This window comes from Pithys albifrons, chromosome 4, assembly GCF_047495875.1.
Source record: "Pithys albifrons albifrons isolate INPA30051 chromosome 4, PitAlb_v1, whole genome shotgun sequence".
NCBI classification, from domain to species: domain Eukaryota; kingdom Metazoa; phylum Chordata; class Aves; order Passeriformes; family Thamnophilidae; genus Pithys; species Pithys albifrons.
Genome location: NC_092461.1, coordinates 28,542,644 through 28,563,592, shown reverse-complemented (window position 1 = coordinate 28,563,592; position 20,949 = coordinate 28,542,644). Strand labels below are relative to the sequence as shown.

The window sequence follows — 20,949 nt, the reverse complement described above, 5'->3', positions numbered from 1 at the left end:
AGAAGTGAATTGTGACTTCCCCAGGTGGGTCAGACATGTCCTTTTTGAGGAGATAAGACATAAACAAGATTGAGAAAAAAACAAAATTAGAAGATATCAGGAGAAGGAGGCAAAACCCCCCCAAATATCTCAACACTTGCAAATGTCCCTCTAACCATCTGCAATATGGATCCATCCATGTCAATCCTCCAGCAGTGCTGAGGAATTTATCCCATCCCAGGGCTGGCAGCTGTCAAGAAAAATAGTTACAAGTCGGTCTCACACACTGAAGCAAATTTGAGCAGCATTTGAAACTGTGAAAAAGAGATTTATTTTTTTTTTAAGGAATATGCAATAGATTCATCAACCTAAATGAGCTAAACTTTCTGGATGATCTGTGCCCCCCTAGGCCACATTGGTAAGGATGCAAAACACATCTCCTTGAACTCCTCCTGTCCCCCTCGTGGTATTCCCAGACAAGGTTCAGTCCAGAGAGTCGCTCTCAAAACGCAGCTGAATTTCACAGGATCCCCCATCCTGCTCTCACCTCCTCCAGGGACAGCTTGTCTTCCCCTCCAGGTGGACTTTTCCCTCTGGCAGGTGGGAGCTGAGTGGGTGGGCAGCACAGACAGGGAGCAAGGCAGGGCCCTGGGAATGTGTTACTAGTTATCCCAATTTCCTGCTCGAGAGGCTCTGCTGCCACTCCCAGGAGACACAACATCCCTCTCCATGTCCATCATTCCCGTGGCAGCCGCCTTTGCCAGCTGATTTTATTGTTTTGGGGGACAGGAAGAGAAGAGGGAAGAGCTGGAAAATTAGATTAGTTGTATTTTGCCCTCTCTGCCCTTGATTTTCATGGAACTGTGTGCTTTGAATCATAGAATCATTTAGGTTGGACAGGACCTTTAAGATCATCAAATACAACCATTAATCTGAAAATCCCCAGTCCACCCCTAAACCATTTCCCCAAGTGCCACATCCATGTAGCTTTTACACACATTCAGGAATGGTGACTCCACCACTGCCCTGGGCAGCTGACCCAGGGCTGGGAAACCCTTTCAATGAAGAAATTTTTCTTAATTACCAACCTGAGCCTCCTCTGGTGCAACTTGAGGCCATTTCCTGTCATCCTATTCCTTGTCACTTGGGAGAAGAGCCTGATCCCACCCTGCTCCAAGCTCCTATCAGGGAGTTGTAGAGTGAGAAGGTCCCCCCTCAGCCTCCTTTTCTCCAGGCTGAGCCCCCCCAGCTCCCTCAGTGGTTTCTCATCAGATTTGTGCTCCAGAACCTCTCCCAGCTCTGTTCCCTTCTCTGGACACTCCAGCTCCTCAATGTCTTTCTTGTCCTGAGGGGCTTAAAATTCACCCCAGGATTTGAGTTGGATTTGAGTCACTGATCACTGCCCTGGTCCTGCTGACCACACTATTCCTGATGCAAAATATAATGATTTAAACTTTCTGATAATGAGATTTTCCACAAGCACACACAGAGAGCCTGTCCAGTGAGCACCCACATAACTGAGATTTGAGCAAATATGGACCTCTCCATGAATGCAGAAAAGGAGCAAAGAGGGCCTTAATTCAGTTTGGTCTCTTGTCCTTGATTCTATGTGATGACCACTTCTCTTGCCAAAATGAGCAAAGTATCTCCAACCAGAAACAGACCCCATGAACCAAAATCAAATTGATCAGAAAGAGTTTTAACAGTTTTGGACAAAATCTTCATTGGACAGATGCATCAGGGTTAATAAAGGGGGCAGCACCAAGACAACTGGCACCTGAAGATGTCCCAGCACCTTCAGTTTTGGCAGCTGGGAAAACCAAAATAAAGATTGTTCCAAAGCTCCCCTATATCAGAGATTTTCTCAAACACCTTCTGGTGATTGACTCAGGGTTTGATGGACCTGTGACCATCCACTTTTCTCCTGCAAAGTTCTGTCTTTCAATGTTTTGTTTTCAACTGGAGAGCTGGAATGGCTGGAGAGCGAAACTGCAGAAAGAGCTTGTCCCGTAGGGAATGAGCAAGTCTTGTTTCTCACTTTGCCCTCCCAAGAAATAAACAGTTGGAGATGAAGGACAAGGTCAGAGCTTTCTCCTTCCCTGTTCTACTTGCTCATGGATTCCAACTCCTTCTGGACAGATGTTTTTAGCCAGAATGATTCCTGTTCTTTAGGGATAGAATCCCTTAATGTAACCCATAGTGCCATCCCACATCACTGTCTACAATGGTCATGGACTGGTGTCAGCAAGTCAGGCCTGATCTGAGCAAGACCAAAAATGTATAGACAGTAACATTCCACCTTGGTCCTTCCTTCCCATGTACCCCATGCCAAGTCATCAACCCTCCCTGACAAGGATAAAGGATATGGAGAAGAACTGAAGGCATGGAAGTTGGTACCACTGGATCCTTAAAGGTAAGCAAGCCGTGTCCAAGGAGAACTTTGGGCTACAATATCAAAATCAAAATGGAATACAATTTCAAAAATAAGTTAAAATCCAGGGATTTCCTCGAGTTTTGTGGTTTATACAAGACCTCATCTTTTCTCTTAAGAAAATAAAGAAAACAAACCCCAAATGTTCCACATTAAAAATTTCTCAGGGAAGGAGAATGGAGAAGAGCAGGTTTAGTTTCATCATTTCTTCTTCATCTGCTTTGTTATGTCTGATGGAACCTGAGTTTCCTCAGCGTGATCAGCCACAGTGGCAGCAGAGGTGGCTGTGCAGCAAAATTCCAGGGATATAAAGGGGATTCCCAGCCCCCACAGGGTAAAACTCTTCCTAAGAGACCCACTACAAGACTTTCCTGGCATTTCTTGCCCTTCCTGGACAGAGCTTGCTGAGAGTTACTTCATTCTGGCAGGGAGAAAACTGAATTTTCATCTCCTTAACCAGTTTAAACCCATTCCTTACAATGTTTACCTTGAGCTCAGCTTCATATTGTTCATTCTTGGTGTTTATCTCCTCCAGGTACACCACCAACACTCAACCTCCCCAGCCTTTGCCAGATGAAATATTCCAAGTTTTTCTCAACTCCAATATGTGACAGCCTCTCCCTTTCCAGCTGAATCCCAAAGTCTTTCTTGGCCATTTAAAATGTTCTGTATCAATGATGACCCAGATTCTGGTTCTCTTGCCTCATCTCCAGTCTACCATCCTCTTTCCTACTCTGTTTTCTAATTATTTACCTCATCTTTCAGTGTTCTCAAGTGATCTATCCTCTTTCTTATCACTCCCACCTCCCCATTTCCGATCCAGCTTGAGGTGAATTCACCTGAAAGTCACAGGAATTTCGTAGGAACAATAGGAACAGTCTCCTGAGCACAGCTCAGTGACGCTGATCCCAGCTTTGTGAGGGCTGAGCTTTGCTGGATAGCGTGACAGCTCCTAATTCCTGCAAATAAAAGGAATTAGAGAAAGAGAGGACTTGAGAGGTGTGTGAGTAATGCAGCAGCATCCCTGGGGACACGTGCTGGGAGAACACACAAAAACAAGCTGGGAACACAGAGTACTTCCACCTGCAAGCTGAATGTCCCCACACCTGGGAAGGGAAAGGGAAGGGAAGGGTAGGTTTGGGAAGGGAAGGGAAGGTTTGGGAAGGGAAGGTTTGGGAAGGGAAGGGAAGGTTTGGGAAGGGAAGGTTTGGGAAGGGAAGGTTTGAGAAGGGAAGGTTTGGGAAGGTTTGGGAAGGGAAGGAAGGTTTGGGAAGGGAAGGTTTGGGAAGGGAAGGTTTGGGAAGGTTTGGGAAGGGAAGGGAAGGTTTGGGAAGGGAAGGGAAGGTTTGGGAAGGGAAGGGAAGGGAAGGGAAGGTTTGGGAAGGGAAGGTTTGGGAAGGGAAGGTTTGGGAAGGGAAGGGAAGGTTTGGGAAGGGAAGGTTTGGGAAGGTTTGGGAAGGTTTGGGAAGGTTTGGGAAGGTTTGGGAAGGTTTGGGAAGGGAAGGTTTGGGAAGGGAAGGGAAGGTTTGGGAAGGGAAGGGAAGGGAAGGGAAGGGAAGGGAAGGGAAGGGAAGGGAAGGGAAGGTTTGAGAAGGGAAGGGAAGGTTTAGGAAGGGAAAGTTTGAGAAGGGAAGGGAAGTTATGGGAAGGGAAGGTTTGGGAAGGGAAGGGAAGGTTTGGGAAGGGAAGGTTTGAGAAGGGAAGGGAAGGTTTGGGAAGGGAAGATTTGGGAAGGGAAGGTTTGAGAAGGGAAGGGAAGGCTTGGGAAGGGAAGATTTAGGAAGGGAAGGTTTGGGAAGGGAAGGGAAGGGCTGGGCTTCAGCAAGGGAATCTGAGGCACAAGTGTGCAATTTGCACAACTCATTAAGCTGGTTTGAAGAGCCTGAGCTCAGGTTCTTCATAGTTTGTTGTGGGTCATCCCCAAACCAAGGCTGTATGTTCAGAGCAGGTCTGGATATATTTATCTACAGAAGGTGTTTAAAGGAACAATTCCTTGAGCTCAGTGACTGTAGATGCTACAAGTACAGCCTGGCTCAGCCTGCAGGGCCTGAAAACTCTTCATGGTCTATTTTTCCACATTTGGATGCTGAAGGAAGTGAGAGAAAAGATTGCACAGGATTCATGGTGGGGTCCATCACAAGTGTTTACTTGTATGTAAAGCTTTCTTTGGAAGGTTAGTGATGTCTGGAGTGCAGGTTTGCTCCAGGCTTAGTTCTTCTTCAAAGACTGTCTGAATTAGGCCATTCAAATTAGTAAATCTTAATTTGTTTGCACAATAGGAAAACTAGACTAGGAACTTCATCCTGGTAAAAGGACCAGAGAAAGGCAACAAAGCTGGTGAAGGGCCTGGATCACGAGTCCTATGAGGGGACACTGAGAGAGCTGGGGAGGCTCAGCCTGATGAAAAGGAGGCTCAGGAGGGACCTTCTCCTTCTCTACAACTCCCTGACAGGAGCCAGGTGGGGACTGGCCTCTTCTCCCAGGTAACCAGTGGCAGGATGAGAGGACATGGTCTTAAGGTGCACCGGGGGAGGTTCAGGTTGGACATCAGGAGGAATTTCTTCACCAAAAGGGTGATTAGACATTGGAAGGGGCTGCCTGGTGAGGTGGTGGAGTCCCCATCCCTGGAGGTGTTTCAGGAAAGACTGGACAAGGCACTGAGTGCTCTGGTCTAGTTAACAAGGGGGGGATTGGTCAGGGCTTGGACTGGATGACCTTGGAGGTCTTCTCCAATCTAATTTATTCTGTGGTTCTGTGACCCAGAACAATTGGGTGTTCCAGTGATTTGGACCTGTCCATGACATCCCCAGCTTGGCCCTGCCTCCCCTCATTGTTCTTACCCTCATTAACAACCCACAGTGATGCCCCTTCTCTTTCTCACAGCCGGGTATGACCCAGTGTTGGCTCACCCTCATCTGTGGGTTGCCCCTGAGCCTCTCCCAGGGCCATCTGACCAAGGCTGAACACCAAAACGAAGCTGTCACAGCAAAGCAATCCCTGCTTGCACAGAGCTGGCACCAGTCCCACCCCGCCAACTCCCCACCTCCAAAGGAGTCTGGAGCTCAGCAAGGGGAAGGAACACACCATAGAAGGGAAGAGATCCCTGCCAGGCTCTACAGAAATGGGACACAGATGGTGCCTTCAAACGAGAGCGGAAGTTTATTTGGGGGCCCTGCGCGTGACGTCGCGCTGCGGATCCTGCAGCAGATGACAGACACCAGCTCTTCAGAGCGGGTGAGGAGTTAAATTTGAAGCTATTGGTTTGAGTGAAAATCAGAAAAAAATAAAGGAAAAGAGAAAAAACTTTACCTTGGTAGATATTTTAAAGATAGGAACATTTAAACCCATTTTTATTTATGTGTAGATCTGGTTCTTCTGATACTCTGTTGACAGGTGTGGTTGTGCTGGTTGGACTGGTGGAAAAATATGAGGGTATCATCAGCTTGTCTTTTCCCTGCTCCAGACATAAACTGTCTTCATCCTGTACAGACAGAATAGCTGGAAGGGATTTCTGGACATCTTCCCATACAACCCCCTGCTCTAGCAGGGCCACCAAGAGCCAGTTGCCCAGGATCACATCCAGGTGGCTTTTTAAAACTTCTCGGAATGAAGATTCCACAACCTCTCAGGGCAATCAGCCCCAGGTCTCTCAACTTCTCTTCATAAAAAAAGGTGCTTCAGGTTCTCCCATCTTGTCCTGGGCCAGCTCAACCTTGAGAAGAGATGACTGAGAAGGGACCTCACCCATGTCTGTCAGTATCTGCAGGGAGAGGACGAAGGTCAGAGGATGGACCAGGCTCTGCTCAGGGGTGTGTCCAGCAATGAACAAGAGAGAACAGGCAGGAATTGATGCACAGGAAGTTCCACCTGAAGATGAGGAAGAACTTCTTCCCTGTGCAGTGACCCAGCCCTGGAACAGATTGCCCAGAGAGGAGGGTGTGGAGTCTCCTCACTGGGGATATTCCAGAACCCCCTGAAGAGGATCCTGTGCCATGTGCTCTGGGATGACCCTAAAGGAGAAGGGGGGTTGGGACTAGATGATCCCACTGTGGTTCCTTCTGACCTGACTTGTTCTGTGACCACCGTCCTGGCCCTTTGCTGGACTCTCTCCTGTATGTCCATGTTTCCCTTGGACTGCAGAGCCCACAAAAGTTAAGGAAACTCCTGCTGAAGCCCGGGATTGAACCAGGGACCTTTAGATCTTCAGTCTAACGCTCTCCCAGCTGAGCTACTTCAGCCCTGCTGTGGCTGGAATTGCCACAAACCCTGGTGAAATATGATGATCTTTCAGCCTTTTCGGGCAACCTTTACTTGACTTCAGCTTGGGAGCCAAAGAAGTTGTTTCAGGGAATAAGTTACAGGCAGACTGGCACCAAAAGCACTGGTCCAAGGTGCCACCACAGCCTCCCTGTCAGCGTGTGTGACCTCCAGAGATGTGTGTGACTAATGATATGACCCTGGAGGATCTGTGGAAGTGGAGCAGGGAAACAGTTACTTTGATATCAGAGGAGGGCTCTGTTGATCACAAATCATTGCAAGGAAAACAAGAAGGTGGAGTTGGGTCTCTATGGATGCAAAGCTATGGAAGGGGAAGCTGAATGTGAACTGACAGAGGTGATGGAGGATGAAGAGAAAGACAAATGCACTGTAGGAGGAGGGCTCAAGAGATGACTGGAAAGAGAGTAAAAGAAACAGTCAAACACAGATTGCTCTCTGTGTGCTGGTGTTGATGTTGTCTTGTCTTGTTCCTCAGACTCTCTTCCTTTTTCATTCTGTTCAGAGTTTCACAGTGGTCTGACATGTCCAAATATATATATTGGACAAATCTGCAATGCCCAAACCCCTTCCCTGTGGTGTGTCCTGGTGAGAAATCACAGAATCACAGACTGTTCTGAGTTGGAAGGGACCCACAAGGATCATCAAGGCCAACTCAAATCAATGGCCCACACAGGGGATTGAACCCATAACCTTGGCATTATTACAACCAAGTTTTAACCAACTGAGCTGATCTCAGGGTTCATAATAAATTAGGATTTGCTGCTGTACTTGAAGACCAAAGTCAATATCATTAGGGAGAAATTCTTCACTCAGAGAACTGGAACAGGCTCTCTAAAAAAGCTGCGGCTGCCCCATCCTTGGAAGTGTCCATGGCCAGGTTGGATGAGGCTTGGAGCCAACTGACCTAGTGGAAGTTGTCCCTGCCCATGGCAGGGGTTGGAATGAGAAGATCTTTAAAGTCCTTTCCTGCTTAGATCATTGTGGGATTTTATGATCCTTCGATAAAACACAGCTGAAGTCTGGATTTAAACAGCAGCCTTGAGCTGAGAACCAGTCAGGAGCATTAGGAGTGAACAGACTTTCCTCACATCTTTTCACAGAGCCCACAGAAGGATCTGGAGCTATCCATGGAGCCTGGCTAATCTTTTCACCTCAATCTGTCTCCCTCCACCCAGGGAATGGGATCCAGGCATATTCATGCTGTGAGATGGGACAGGTGTGCCCAGCCCACCAACTTCTCCTGCAAATAATTCACTCCCAGGCCAATCTCCCATCTTTCACCAGCTCCAAATTCACATCTTCCCAAAATACTTCTGTGAAATGCACTGTAAGTTTTCCTTGTCTGTCAAAAATCTGGTAGTGAAAGGTGTCAAAAATATATTTAATCTGGGCTTGAATGTTCAGCTCGACAGCAGCAGATATTTCCTCCCAGGGATTTATTAGATAACAACTCCTGATATTTAGGGCTCCAAAACTAGGCTATGGAACCTCTTGCAATACCCAGACAGCAGGATCATACCCCAAGTGGGTTTTCTGTCTGGCAAAACGCTTCCTTTCCTGGATTCCAGTGGTGATCCTACCTGTGGTCACTGAGGAATTGGTCACAGAGATGTGGCTGAGGGTCTCAGCATCTTTCTGCTTATGAGGTGGGGACCTCTTTGGCCAGCTGAGTGCTGCTGCTTGTCCATGGACACTTAGGGATTGCCTCCTCCATGTGAGCAGATCCAGCTCTTGAAAGCTCAGTGGTGCCAAGGGAAGAGTGCACAGAACAAACCCAGGGCATCACTGAAAACCTCAGCCAGGAGACAACACAACCCAAACCCAGATTCCTCTATTTGGTGTCTGCTGGAGATGCTGACATGAGAGGAATCAACAGTATTTCTCAGTGGGAATGAGCAATCTCTGCTGTCTGTCCTATTGAATGTCTCTCTCATTTCCACATGGGCATCAGGATCCATAAGAAGGTAGTTGGGAATCGTCCTCAGGAAGTCTTTTCAATAGTTCATGACAGAGGATAAGGATGAAATCCCATAATCTGCCCCCTGCAAAATCATCCCCAAGCCAAGGCTGTATGTTCAGAGCAGGTCTGGATATATTTATCTACAGAAGGTGTTTAAAGGAACAATTCCTTGAGCTCAGTGACTGCAGATGCTACAAGTACAGCCTGGCTCAGCCTGCAGGGCCTGAAAACTCTTCCTGGTCTATTTTTCCACATTTGGATGCTGAAGGAAGTGAGAGAAAGGATTGCACAGGATGTATGGTGGGGTCCATCACAAGTGTTTCCTTGTATATAAAGCTTTGCTTTGGAAGGTTAGTGATGTCTGGAGTGCAGGTTTGCTCCAGGCTTAGTTCTTCTTCAAAGGATCTGTCTTTGAAGGCAAATCAAAATAGGCCAACATTGATTTTGAAGCATCAGAGCCTCTGATTCCCTGAAATAGTGTTGTTTTGTTTTTCCTTTAAGAGCTGTGAGCTCCTTAGTGTCAGCAGCACTGATGATTACCAAATTCCTAGAAGGCCAGATGGGGACATCAGTGTGACAGGAAGCAAAGACCACAAGAAAAGACCCAACAGGACTTTTTTTCTGCGAACTCCAGCAGCTTGCAAAAGGTTTTTGGGATGGGATTCATCTCACTTACATCTCAGAGGGCCAAAAAAAAAAAAATCTCTAAACCTGACCTAATCATAGAATTGTTTGGGATGAAAGGGACCTTCAGGATCATTTCATTCCAACCCTCCTTGATATATTCCGCTAGTCCAGGTTGTTCAATCACCAGAGCCCACAGAAATCAGGAACGCTGGTGCCAAGTTCCAAAGTTAAATCTCCCTTCAAAATGCAAACAAAAAAACCTTTGAAAGTCAACTCTGGAGGTCTCCGTGTCACACCTGGAATTCTGTCATCATGTTCTCCTGGAAAACTGAGCATCCCCTTTCTAGCAGCCAATCATAAATGCATCAAGATCAGCTTTGCTGTGAGTTACAACTGATCTCCCTGCAGCCACCCCAGAAATTAAATTACCCAATAAGTGACAATAAGTTATTTCCACAACTGAGTTCAGCTCAAGCACGGCTGAAGTTCAAGCCCAGAGGAGACAGGTTATATCTTTCCATGGGATTTTCCAGAATCTGGATGATGCCCAGTGCAAAGATAGGCTGGGTCCTATCACAAGTTTCTCTCTAATTTAAATCACAGTGAACTTTTAGGTCTGGACAAAACTCATTCAGCTCCTCCTGAGCTTTTTGGGACTGGGGTCTCTGAATTGGGATTTAGGACCGTCTTTCTCGACGGAGCCAGAGCAGATGAAAGGCTTCTCAAGGCCAGTGGTGCCACCTAATGGGAAAATTCCCAAGGAATGAGTTTCTCGGAAGTGAAATCCTTATCTGGAGTGTTGCTAGGTGACGTAGGGATGGAAATCAGGAGCTCTGACGTAAGTCTCTCTTTTCTGCTTCTTTACGACCATTGCTCCGTCAATCCATTCCCTTATCCCCAGAATCCGAGCCACACCCGCGGGATCGCCCTGGGAATTTCAGCCAAGTTCCTGCTTAAATCCATTCTCAGCAAGCCCTGAAGCTACCAAAGCGTTTTTTGTGTCCTTCTTCACGCTCACTCTGGAGAGGAAATTCTCCCAGATTTCAGGATTATGAAGAGTCAAGCAGGAAACAAAAGGGAGTGAGGGAGTGCTGTGGCAGAGACCAGGACTCGGGGGGTTTTCTCCTTCGTTTTGCAAATGAGAGGTGGCACAGGCTCTGCATTCCAACCTCCACAGGCTGCTGCAGCTCAGATCCCTCTGGGATCACACTGTGGCTCTGCAAAAGAAATGATAATATCTCAGAAGTTCCCACATGGCAACCCCCTGAAACCCCTCCAAATCATAAATAATCATGAGACTGCACAGGAATGGGCTGAGAAGCTTGTCCTGATCTCAAGAGACTGTTTTGTCTTCCAAGCATTTTTCCATGACAATCTCACTCACCATTATATCCCCGCTACCTTTATTTTTCAGGAGTGTGTTACACAATTAAAACAGGGTCTGGGTTGTTCTCAGGTCTCATCTCACCTCTGCCATCAATAAATCATAAATTCTAAGCTTTCTCGTTCAGGCTTCCTTTATTTCCATTTCTCTGAAGTTGAGCTATTTCCAAGATTCTTTTAATTTTTTTTTTCCTGAGATAAAGAGGTTTGTAAGGGCTCACAAGAAGAGAATTATGTGATGTGTTTTCAGAGCATTGTTTCTGCTCTTCTTGGGGAGAGGGTACAAGTGAAGGCAGGGGAGAATCTGGGCCCTCTTTCAGTGCCTCTCTGAGCTGAAACACCATTACAGGCGAGAAGGAACCTCACAAAACCCCTGAACAATTTTGTGGTTGAAGAAGGGACTAACTTTAGGGCAAAGGGGAGAAACCTTCAATTAAGCAAGTTCAAGTCATTAATTCTAGCAAGGAGCTGAGCTTTGCTGGTAATGAGGACTCTGCAGCTGTGGCTGGTGCTGCTCAAAGCCCCAAGTGCTACCTGGCAGAGGTGGTGGGGCACCAGTGATTGTCCTCAGAGCTCAGGTTCATAAACCATGGGATGGTTTGGGTTGGAAGGGACTTAAAATTCATCTCATTCCAACCCCCTTCCATGGGCAGGGACACCTTTCACTAGGCCAGGTTGCTCCAAGCCCATCCAATGTGGCCATGGACACTTTTAGGGATGGGGCAACCACAGCTTCTCTGAGATAACTGTGCCAGGGCCTCACCACCACCACAGGGAAGAATTTCTTCATAATATCTAATCTAAACCTTCCCTCCTTCCCTCTGTGTCCTGTCACTTCAAGCTCTTGTCCCTCTCCATGGTTCTTGGAGCCCCTTCAGGCACTGGAAGGGGCTCTGATGTCTCCCTGGAGCCTTCTCTTCTCTGGGATGAACAAATCCATTTATCTCAGCCTTTCCTGATAGGAGAGGAGTTCCATCTCTCTAAAAATCTTTGTGGCCTCCCCTGGACTTGCTGCAGAGAACACCCAACCCCCACCCCCAGCCCCACCCCATCAGTGACTCAGAATGACACCACTTTGCAGGGCAGTCCAGGACACAGGACTGGGAACAGGCAGTTGATGGAACAAAAAAATACTCCTTTATATGGCAGGTTTTGCTGATGAATTGAAAATGGTGTTCCTCTTTCATAGATTCAGACTGGTTGAGGTCAGAAGGGTCCTCATGGAGGTCCCCTGGTCCAAACTCCTGCTCAGGCAGGAACACCTACAGCCAGTTGTCCAGGACCACGTCCAAAATGGGACCTCCACCTCTCAGGGCAACGTTTGCCATCTCTCTCATTCTCTCCTCAGTTGAGAGCTGCTCCAGGTCCCTTCATCCTCCCCTGGGCCTTTTGCTGGACTCTCTCCTGTACGTCCATGTCTGTCTTGGACTGCAGAGCCCACAAAAGTGGAGGAAACTCCTGCTGAAGCCCGGGATTGAACCAGGGACCTTTAGATCTTCAGTCTAACGCTCTCCCAGCTGAGCTACTTCAGCCCTGCTGTGGCTGGAATTGTCACAAAACCTGTTGAAACACGAAGATCTTTCAGCCCTTTGCTGTCCAAACTGGCTTCCCCAATGCCCCTCCAGGCAGATTCTCATAGAATCACAGAATGGTTGAGGTTGGAATGGACCTAAAAAATCATCTCCTTTCAACCCCCTGCCATGGGCATTGATGCCTTCCACTAGATCAGGCTGCTCAAAGTGACTTTTCCTTTCATATCTCTCAACCCAAGAGCTTCTGCATCCAGAAAGGAGTTCATGTGTAGGACTCAGCCTGAGGGCTGACAGTGCTTCTCAGATCTCAGCACTTTCCAGCCTCAAATGCTTGAGAACTCTTGCCTGTTAGAGCAGAGAGTCCTTTTATTGATGAAAGAAGTGGGACACGGGGGAACAAGTGGATTTTTCAGGCTTTTTTTTCCCTAGGTTTACTGAGCCACTGCTCAGCTCCTCTGGGAAAAACAGCAAATCCCAACCTGGCTTGTGAAAACTTATTTGCTTAATTTTACCATATGGAACATCACAAATTGATATTTTAAAGGCAGGATATCCCTTCCAAAAGTGTCCAGAAAGGGTGGGTGAAAGAGTTGCCACTCCAAACCTTTCCATTTGAAACAGCCCCTTCTCCACATGCAGACCCAGCTGAGGAAAGGCAGAGGAGAGGGAGTTTTCAGAGGAACAGGGTCAAACAGCCAAACTTTGCTGCAGATCCAAGAGCACAGAGCATGGAATCAATGAAAAGGTTGGGTTGGAAGGGATCTTTAAGATCATCCAGCTCATCCACAGGCAGGGACACTCCCCACAATCCCAGGTTGGTCCAAGCCCTCTCCAACCTGCCAGAGATGGGGCAGCCACAGCTTCTCTGGGCAACCTATGCCAGTGTTGGAGCAGGTCAGGTGAGTGACTGACCACACAACAAAGCAAATTTCAGGAAAACCCAGGTCAGGAACACCCTCTCCCCACGAAAAAACCAGACCTCCATGATTTTCTCTGGTGGAGCATCATCTGGGAAGCTGACATGGAAAACAGGCTTGAAAACTTCTCAGTTCTCTTGGCCTATTGTGTCACGTATCATACCATGATGTGCAATAGTTTAACTACACTTAAATCACCCTAAACTACATAAATTACTTCCAATAATCTGTCTTCTTTCCCAGTGCTGGCACATTTTTATTCCAGAACACAGCAATCTTGCCATCTTCCATATAATTGTATATGTAATTCATCTCTTCCTCTTAAATAAATAAGATTTATGTTCCCCGGTATGCAACAGTCACATAATTTTCTCTGTCTTCAAGTGTTTCAAAAAGAAAGGCAGCTGAAAAAGATTGGGGGGTAAATCTGTGCTTAAATATAAAAGGTTTGGGAACAAATAAACTCCAGGAATAATTCCCAAATCTAAATGTTATTGTTTAACAACTTGAGTTTTAAACCCTTTGCCCCAAAGTGGAATGAACAAGGTTGTTTTTTGATGCAGCTGCTGCTTGTTTATCCAACTCCAGCTTTGTGGGCAGCCCCTGGGCAGGGGATTTCAGAGGGCACATGGAGAGAGTCCTCATCCAAACCACTCCAAAAACTCCATGCTGTGTGTAGAGGGAGGAGGGATTGGGGGATGAAGCCAATGGGCATCACCAAGATGTGACACCCTCTGGCTGTTCTTGGCTTCCCTCAGCTGGAAGGAAAGCAGAGCCACCACAAAGTTTGCCTAAGTCTATAGCAGGGCCATGCAAGGCTCCAGAGGAAATTTGGACATGGGGAAAGGAGTTGAAGCTTCTTGAGCTCCCTTCCACAGCAGCCTCCTGCAGTTGAAGGCCATCAGTTCACTCAGCTGCTTCATGTCTATGCAAGGATGATAGAATCCCAGAATCCCAGAATGGTTTGGGTTGGAAAGAACCTTAGAGTTCATCTAGTTCCAACTAGGACACCTTCCACTAGACCAAGTTGCTCCAAGCACCATCCAACCTGGCCTTGGACACTTCCAGGGATGGGACTTCCAGGGTTGGAGCAGCCACAGCTTCTCTGGGAAACCTGTGCCAGGGCCTCACCACCCTCACAGGGAAGAATTTCTTCCCAATATCCCATCTAAACCTGCCCTCTGTCAGTTGGAAGACACTCCCCCTCATTCTGTCACTTCAGGCTCTTGTCAATGGTCTCTCTTCATCTTTATTGTTGTCTCCCTTCAGGTACTGGAAGGCCACAGTTAGGTCACCCCAGAGTCTTCTCTTTTCCAGGATGAACAATTTCAACTCTCCCAGTCTTTCCTCCCAGCAGAGCTGCTCCATCCCTCTGATCATCCTGGTGCCTCCTCTGGACTCGCTCCAACAGCTCCATGACCTTCCTGTGCTGGAGACCCCAGAGCTGGAGGCAGCACTCAGGGATCCCCCTTCCCTTTGACATCTTGCTGTTTCAACTGTGGGATTCAAAGATTTACCCAGTCTTAGGTCTGGGTCCATGATTCAGCTTCATTCTTTGTCCATAAAAACCAGATAATCTCTGACAAGGAAAAACACCTCGATGTGCAGGATAGAAAGGGATTATGACATGTGTGAAGAATGAGAGGTTCTACATCTTCATGGTTATCAAAACTTTGATCCAGTCCTGAAGGCTACACAAAATGCTTTTCCATCCTTGGGAGACTCCTCCAGGCACTCCTCCCTTTCACACATGGGATGTGTGATGCTTCTTTCCATGGTTTCTCCACCAAAATTCCACTGCAGCTACTTTGGCAGCTTCTGCAAGTGCACAATAAGCTTCCTTGGATAGACAGACATTCCCTGGCAAGGTCTGAGACTGGCAGTGCCAGCTGGAGGTGTTTCATAGGATATGTTGGGAAGGGGGGAAACAGGAGCTGGAAATCTCTTTGGAAGCCTGGTAGTTAACACCAGGCTGTTGGGAAGTCTTCACTCAGGGTCCAGGCCTGGAGATGTCTCCTGGGGGAAGGTGGCTAAGGCAAAATACTCTCCTAAAAGTTTGCTGCTTGAGATACATGTGGCATAAATAGATTCTTGGGCTTGGCATTTAGACAGGAGATGAGGTTTAAATCCCCAGCCTGTCTGAGAAGGCCAGAACTTCCAGAACTAAGACTCATGCTCTGCTTACCTGGCTATAGGTATCCTGCAGAACTTACAGTACCTAAAGAGGGGTCACAGGAAGGATGGAGAAGGTCTTTTGACAATGGCAAACAGGGATAGCAGAAGGGGTGATGTCTTTAAGCTGAAGGAGAGTAGATTTAAACTGGGTATTAGTAAGAATTTCTTGGCTGAGGGTGGTGAGGCCCTGGCACAGGTTGCCCAGAGAAGCTGTGGCTGCCCCATCCCTGAAAGTGTCCAAGGGCAAGTTTGGCAGGTATGGGAACAACCTGGTCTAGTGGAAGGTGTTCCTGCCCATGGCAGGGAGGTTGGAACTGGATGATCTTCAAAGTCTCTTCCAATCCAAAACACTCCATGATTCTGTGACACTTCCAGAAAACATGGACAGGATCAAGCCCTGCAAACAACATAAACCCAGCAGAGCAAACATCCTTGGAGGACCCATCTCCCCCACATCACTTTGACATTTGAAACATGGGAATAATTGAACATGGGGTGTTACAAGGGCATTGCTTTAAAGCCAGAGACGTCCCTGAGCAGTAAACAAGATAATGGCACTAATTAGCCAGCCCCAAGCCATGCAATTGATTCTCCATGGCTGATGCATCCAGAGGGAAATGGACCTGAGTGACACTGAGTTTGATGAGAAGACTGACAGGTTTGAGGCGTGGAAGAATCGACCCAGAGGGACTCATGGCATGTTATCTGGGTCCTGTGTGGCAGGAATGACTTTGGTGCCCGGGATCAAACATCCAGACAGGATCTGGAGGCAAACAAGTCTTGTCCTTCCCCTTCCCCCTGTATTTCTCAAGTTGACATGTGCCAATAAACCCTCTGGAAAGGCTGGAAGGATAAGGGTGTCCTGGATGTAAAGTAAACTCCAGCTGTTCTGACCTGTTTCTAAACAGGCAATTTAAATTCTTTTTCCAATATTTTCCCAAATGTGATGAGACTTCTGCTTTTGCTACTGCCATTTATTTCACAGGAGTCAGCAGATAAGAGCTCAGTGGCTACCACACCATTCCTGAAATTCATGTAGGATAATATCCAGGTCTGTCTGCAGTTACAATAAACCAAAAACATGCACAGAAAAGTAGCATTTCACACCCTTGTGCACAGAAAACTGTAGCTGCTGCTGTAACTTGTGTTTAAGGGTATCCCATGCATATCCCATCCCTGTCCAAAGCAAGTTTCTCCTGCCCTCTCTCCCCTTCTCCACTTTCCAGTTTCCCCCTCCCCACCCCCAGACATCAAACTTTCAATCTTCATAAGGAAAGGGAAAAAAAGACAATAAATCGCTGAGCTCTGACTTTCAGACCCAGCGTCCCCCAGGTGGGAAAAGCCTGAGCAAAGCCTGTAAACAGCACATTGCAGAGCAACTCCCACTCCCCGAAGCTGCTGCTTCTCCCTCCTGCCTCTCCCTCCGAAGGCAGCGCGGGGATGAGTCAGAGCTAAAAGCATCTCCCTCCCCGTGGGGCAGGGGCTCCGCCTTGCCCACCTGCCTGCCCCCGCCGAGCAGGTGGGTGGTGCAGCCCCCCGGGCACTGCCTGTGAGTCAGGGGGCCCCAAAATATCCCCGCGGAGGGAGGCAAAGCCACCTGCAGGCTCCTGCTCATCTGACATTTAAAGGGTGTTTTATCCCAGCAGGGCATAGCAGGGCTAGAGGGGGAGAAGCTTCCATCGGGCTGGAGCTCTGAGAGTGCTGGGATACCGAATCCTAACATGGAGGAGCAGCCTCCACGGAGGTCTGGGAATTCTGTGATACCAAATCCTAACATAGAGGAGAAGCTTTCATCAGTCTGGAGCTCTGAGAGTGCTGGGATACCAAATCCTAGCACAAGGGAGAAACCTCCATGGAGCTCTGGGAATGCTGTGATGCCCAATCCTAACATAGAGGAGAAGCTTCCATTGGGCTGGAGCTCTGGAAATGCCCTGACAACAAACCCCAACATGGAGGAAAGGCCTCCATGGAGCTCTGGGAATGCCCTGATACCAGATCCTAGCAGGGGGGAGAAAACTCCATGGAGCTCTGGGAATTCTGTGTTGCCAAATCCTAATATGAGGGAGAAGTCTTCATCAGTCTGGACCTCTGGGAATGCCAGAGTACCAAATCCTAACATGGAGAAGAAGCCTCCATGGAGCTCTAGGAATGCTGTGATGCCAAATCCTAACATGGGGGAGAAGCCTCCATGGAGTTCTGGGAATGTTGTGATGCCAAATCCTAATATGAGGGAGAAATCTTCATCAGCCTGGAGCTCTGAGAGTGCTGGGATACCAAATCCTAGCAGGGGGGAGAAACCTCCATGGAGCTCTGGGAATGCTGTGATACCAAATCTTAATATGAGGGAGAAGTCTTGATCAGTTTGGAGCTCTGGGAATGCCAGAGTACCAAATCCAATCATGGGGGAGAAGCCTCCATGGAGCTCTGGGAATGCTGTGATGCCAAATCCTAACATGGGGGAGAAGCCTCCATGGAGTTCTGGGAATGCTGTGATGCCAAATCCTAACAGGGGGAAGAAGCCTCCATCAGTCCAGAGCTCTGGGAATGCCCTGACAATAAAACCCAACATGGAGGAGAAGCCTCCATGGAGCTCTGGGAATTCTGTGCTACCAAATCCCAACATGGAGAAGCCTCCATGGAGGTCTGGGAATGCCATGATGCCAAATCCCAACATGGAGGAGAAGCCTCCATGGAGGTCTGGGAATACCATGATGCCAAATCCTAACATGGGGGAGAAGCCTCCTCGAAGCTCTGGGAATGTTGGGATACCAAATCCTAGTATAGAGGAGAAACCTCCATCAGTCTGGAGCTCTGGAAATGCTCTGACAACACATCCTGATATGGGGGAGAAGCCTCCATGGAGTTCTGGGAATGCCCTGATACCGAATCCTTTGGGGGCTGCTGAAAATCTGAGCCCTCTGAGGTTTGTAGGAGGGTGGTCCTGCCCCATCAACAGCTTTTCCCTATCCAGAAACTATTTCAGGATCAGTGGTCAACCCAAGAGCAGCATGAGGGGGAGATTCCAGGGAATAGTTGCAGACCATTGTCACTGAGAGTGATTATGCAAACAAGTGTAACTAAATCTGGGAACAATCTTTGTCCTTCACGATGGCTCCCTGGATTATTTGATGTGTAATTTAATCCCTGTGGCTCTGACAGAGAAGCTGCATCCACTGAAACGTCCTAGAGCTGGTGGCAAAGGAGGGGTTTGTGCCTCTTAGGAATTCAGAGCCTCACCCTTTCCCCAAAAAATGGAAAATCCTTGAACTGAGGCTTTCCACATAAAAGAAGACAGGACTAAATGTAATGTCATGCAGCAAAGGGCTTCTTTTTATTTAAATAGATGATATTGGGGGAGAAATAAAGAAGTTTGACCCTCAGTCTGAATTTGTAAAGTATTTCAGCACTAAGCCCTACATTTTTGTTACTAAAGTGTTTTCATTCAATCACAGAGTCCCAGAATGGTTTGTTTGGAAGGGACCTTAAAGATCATATTGTTCTAATCCCCTGCTCAACTCTCTCCTGTTTGTCCATGTCTGTCTTGGACTGCAGAGCCCACAAAAGTGGAGGAAGCTCCTGCTGAAGCCCGGGATTGAACCAGGGACCTTTAGATCTTCAGTCTAACGCTCTCCCAGCTGAGCTACTTCAGCCCTGCTGTGGCTGGAATTGCCACAAACCCTCTTGAAACATGAAGATCTTTCAGCCCTTTGCTGTCCAGACTGGCTCAGTGGACACTTAACTCCTGTTCTGTCACTGGGGACCACAGAGAAGAGCCTTTCTTAAAAAGCACCAAACACCCAGGAAAATATAATGTGTCCACCCAGGAAAATATAATGTGTCCACCCAGGTCAGACTGATGGCCCTTATAGGCCATTTCTCTATCTCTGAAAAAGGCACAGGGAGATGCTCCACAGGAGATCACGGGAGTGTGGCTGAAGTTCATTCCCCTTGTGCCATAGTCAAGAAGTTGGAAGGAACATCTCCACCTGTCTGTTCAGCATCTGTCTTTGGGTGTTTAAACCACAGATTGGTTTGGGTTGGAAGGGACTTTCAAGTTCATCCAGCTCCAAACCCCCTGCAATGGGAAGGGACACCTTCCACTAGCCCAGGTTGCTCCAAGCCCCATCCAACCTGGCCTTGGACACCTCCAGGGATGGGGCAGCCACAGCTCCTCTGGGAATTCCATTCCAGTCCCTCACCACCTTCCCAGGGAAGAATTTCTTCTTAATATCTCATCCAAACCTACCCTTCTTCAGTGACTTTTTGCCCCATAGTGAAAGATAAACTTCAGTTATCATCCAAATAAAGTTCCTCCTGAGGGAAGATACTCCACCTCTAAAACTTACACTGCTGCAAGACTGTATTTATTATCTTTCAGATTTATTCCAAACAGTAACTGCTGATCATCCAGCAACAGCCAGAGGGAAAAGGGAAAATAAAAAAAAAATAAAAAAGGAAAAATTATGCTGTTGAAAAGTTTTGAAAACAAGCAAACTGTGAGTTTGCTGAGTCTTCCCCCATCTGCTGCATTTCACTCTGTTCTCACAGCCTTGAGAAACAGACCCCAACTAATTGCACAATTTTGCCTGCAAATCCACAGCCTGGTTGGGTTTAGCCAGCTTTGGTTTGTTTTTTTTTTCCTAACATCTCCCCAGGATGCAGAAAGCCCATCATTTCCCCACTGTCCTAATGCAAGAGAAATTGAGTGGTGGTGGGGAGATGTTGTGTCCATTAGACACCAAGAGCTGGGAGGCTTGTCCATAAATCATGTGGACAACAGCAGTTGGCATCTCCCCTGGGTGGTGAAGCCTAAGAGTGAAACCCACAAAGCCTGGACAATTCCATTGGGAATCCCAGGCCAAATTCTCACCAAGGTGGTGTTTCCTGGAGCTCTGGGTATGACCCACCAAACCTAAGGAGAACACTGTGGTCTCTGTGGAATGTTCACCACTCCTTCTGCGTGGTGTGGGCAGTGCAAGTCCACTCTGCCTCTTCATTTGCCTTCCAGCAACACAAAAATAACAACCACAGACTCATGGAATGGTTTGGATTGGAAGGAACCTTCAATATCACCTCATTCCAACCCCCCTGCCATGGGCAGGAACACCTTCCACTAGACCAGGTTGCTCCAAACTCCATCCATCTTGGCCTTGAACACTTCCAGGGACGTGGAGTCCAACCTGCTGATCACTCAGCCTGTGAGAAAAGGTTTCATCCCAGAGCTAAGATGGATGGATACAGGCTGGGATGACACACAGGGATTAAAAAAACCCAACCCTTCTGTTACTTAAATGGCTGAGTTTGAGAAATGCCAGCCAAGTATTGTATGCAGAGACAGCTGTAGATAAACAGCCTTAGAGGCAGATACATATTTTTAAAATAAAAATTATTCTTTCCACAGAATAGCACAAATATCTCCAAAGCTGTGGCCAGACTTGCCAAGAGCTGATATTTTCCCAGGAGCAGTGGGAGTCTCTTTTACTGGCAGGATTCTGCCATGCAGGACATGCCAACTTGTCTCTGATATCACACAGACAACGTGATAACTAATTGGGATAAATACCCACACGCAGCTGCTGGGCTTCCCCCAGGAGAAGACACAGCCCACACGTGGGGGAGGTGGGTTTGTGCAATGTGGGCCATGACAAAAAGCTTTGCTTTGCCAGG

The 20,949-nt window shown here is 47.6% G+C and overlaps 3 non-coding genes across 3 annotated transcripts; all 3 read right to left on the bottom strand.

The window, feature by feature from the left end:
- Positions 1-6,575: 6,575 nt before the first annotated feature.
- Positions 6,576-6,648, bottom strand: TRNAF-GAA (transfer RNA phenylalanine (anticodon GAA)). The gene has a single exon. It is a non-coding gene; the product is annotated as a tRNA-Phe (tRNA).
- Positions 6,649-12,117: 5,469 nt separating this feature from the next.
- On the bottom strand, positions 12,118-12,190 carry TRNAF-GAA (transfer RNA phenylalanine (anticodon GAA)). The gene has a single exon. It is a non-coding gene; the product is annotated as a tRNA-Phe (tRNA).
- A 6,669-nt stretch (positions 12,191-18,859) lies between these two features.
- On the bottom strand, positions 18,860-18,932 carry TRNAF-GAA (transfer RNA phenylalanine (anticodon GAA)). The gene has a single exon. It is a non-coding gene; the product is annotated as a tRNA-Phe (tRNA).
- Between the last annotated feature and the right edge of the window lie 2,017 nt (positions 18,933-20,949).